Raw genomic sequence first — 2478 nt, forward strand, 5'->3', positions numbered from 1 at the left:
TTTGAGACAGGGTTTCTCTGTATAGCCCTGGCTGTCCTGGAACTCACTCTGTAGACCAGGCTGGCCTCAAACTCAGAAATCCACCTGCCTCTGGCTCCTGAGTGCTGGGATTAAAGGCGTGCGCCACCACACCCGGCTTGATACTTGTTTTGAAGGCATGATGGCATAATAAAGAGCAGCCAAGGTTCAGAACTGGGCACTGTGAGGCCATGGAAGGCCAATAGTGAAGGTGCAGCCTCAGCTGAAATTGATGGCCCAGAACTGAAGGAGTCATGCAAAGGAGTTGAGGCTTGGCACCATTAAGAGAGCCAATGAGAGGCTATTGGTGAAGCCTAGTTGCAGCAGAAGACAGTAGTGTTTTAGCAATGCCAGTGCCATGAGATGACCACCAAGCACAGCAGCAGTGGAGTACAGGCAGCTGGAGCTTAAAAGACAAGGTGTGTGCTACAAAGTGCAGAGCTGGAGAAGAACCAGCTGGAGAACTGGCATCAATAGTCCCAGTGGTGCACAGGTTTCACTTTAGTAGTTTTGGTATCTTGTTAATCACAGCTGATTCTTCAGCCCCAGCTAAACAAAACCACAGAATCTTCACAATCAAAACAGCAATGGCCCTAATAAGAGTCTTTAATTTTCCCTCTGAAATTTCACAAGCCAGCCCTCCATCCAGGCCCTTGGAATAGCCCAGAAGATCGTGAATAGATCCCAGACATTGAATAGAGGCTGGTTTTGATTCTGACTGTGCCCTGATATTTTTTCCTCTTGAAGAAAGAATGTATTTTAGTGGAGCTCACAGTTAAGAGACTTTAGACTATTAAAAAAAAAAAAAGACTTTGAATTTCAAAAGAGATTGGATATTTTAAAGGGATTGAAATTTTAATGTAAGAATTTGTAAAGACTGTGGAACTTTTAAAGTTATTTAGATCTTAGGGGTGAATAAGAAAGTAAGGGTTGAGGCTTAATAGTGATGTGTTTGTGTGTCAAGTTGACCAGGAGTCAGTTGTACTAGCAAGTTTTGTGTCAACTTGACACAAGCTAGAGTTATCAAAGAGAAAGGAGTCTCCCTTGAGGAAATGCCTCCATGAGATCCAACTGTAAGGCATTTTTTCAATATTACTAATCAAGGGGGGAGGGCCTAGCCCATTGCTGGTGGTACCATCCCTGGGCTGGTAGTCTTGGATTCTATAAGAAAGCAAGCTGAGCAAGCCAGGGGAGGCAAGCCAGTAAGCAGCACCCCTCCATGGACTTTGCATCAGCTCCTGCCTCCAAGTTCTTACCCTGTGTGAGCTCCTGTCCTGACTTCCTTTGCTGTAATAAATAGCAATGTGGAAGTGTAAGCTGAATAAACCCTTTCCTCCCCAACTTGCTTCTTTTTTTTTGTTTTGTTTTGTTTTGTTTTTTTCTGAGACAGGGTTTCTCTGTGTAGCCCTGGCTGTCCTGGAACTCACTCTGTAGACTAGGCTGGCCTCGAACTCAGAAATCCGTCTGCCTCTGCCTCCCAAGTGCTGGGATTAAAGGCGTGCACCACCATCCCCGGCTCCAACTTGCTTCTTGATCATGATGTTTTGTGCAGGAATAGAAACCCAGACTAAGACAGAGTCCCACTCCCAAAATCCAAAGCCTGGACCACACTGGCAATCTTTTCTTTTGCTAAACATCATGGAATCTCTTCTTCATATGAGATTGAGGCAACTCTATGTAAGATGGAAGCGAGGCTCATCTAACTGACAGGGGTACTGGTTATAGTGTTCAGACTATAGTGTTTCACTCAAGACCAGCAGTGCCCATCTGCAGGCACTGGCAAGGGGCTACTGGGCTGCTCCATGATATCTATGATCTATGGTACACTGAACATTATAGAATCAGCAATAAATTGTAGATCTTTTGTGTATATAGAATTTATTAAGTTCTGACTAGCTATCCTTAATATATTCTCAGTCAATGGAGAGTATGGGGCCAATTTGGCCATAAGCAGTGTAGGAGGTGGGGCTGAGAGATCAACTTTAAATTTTTGTTTATTACATTTATTTGTGTGTGTGAAAGTATGTGTGCCTGTACATATGTATATGTGTTACTGTGTGTATATGTGTGTTATGCATATGAGTATGTGTAGTCCTGTGTGTGTGTGTGTGAGATACTGTAAGTATGGCAGTCAGAGACAACTGTGGGAGTTGGTTTTCTCCTTTGTCCATGTGATACCGAAACTTGAACTCAGGTGGTTAGAGACTTGATGGCAAGCCCCTTTACCAGTTGAGCACATCACTATATGAGACACTGACTTTGGGATGCATGTGAAATGCCTGTGAGCTCCTGCTTAGGATGTCTCTGTATTCTTCCACAGACACCCTGGAGTCGGAGGGAGCCAGAACAGAATGCAGCACAGCATTCTTCTCTGATGAGGGATAGGAGATGGGTTAATCTCCAGGTCTAATGATACGTCAGTTTAATATTATGTCCATTTAGGACAGTAATAGTCGTAGA

The 2478-nt window shown here is 44.0% G+C and overlaps 1 protein-coding gene across 2 annotated transcripts in view; it reads right to left on the reverse strand.

Annotated features, from left to right (window-relative positions):
* Positions 1–2478, reverse strand: part of Abcc5 (ATP binding cassette subfamily C member 5) — a 96187-nt gene that overhangs the window by 5277 nt on the left and 88432 nt on the right. The window lies entirely within an intron of this gene.

Source organism: Mus caroli, chromosome 16, assembly GCF_900094665.2.
Source record: "Mus caroli chromosome 16, CAROLI_EIJ_v1.1, whole genome shotgun sequence".
NCBI classification, from domain to species: domain Eukaryota; kingdom Metazoa; phylum Chordata; class Mammalia; order Rodentia; family Muridae; genus Mus; species Mus caroli.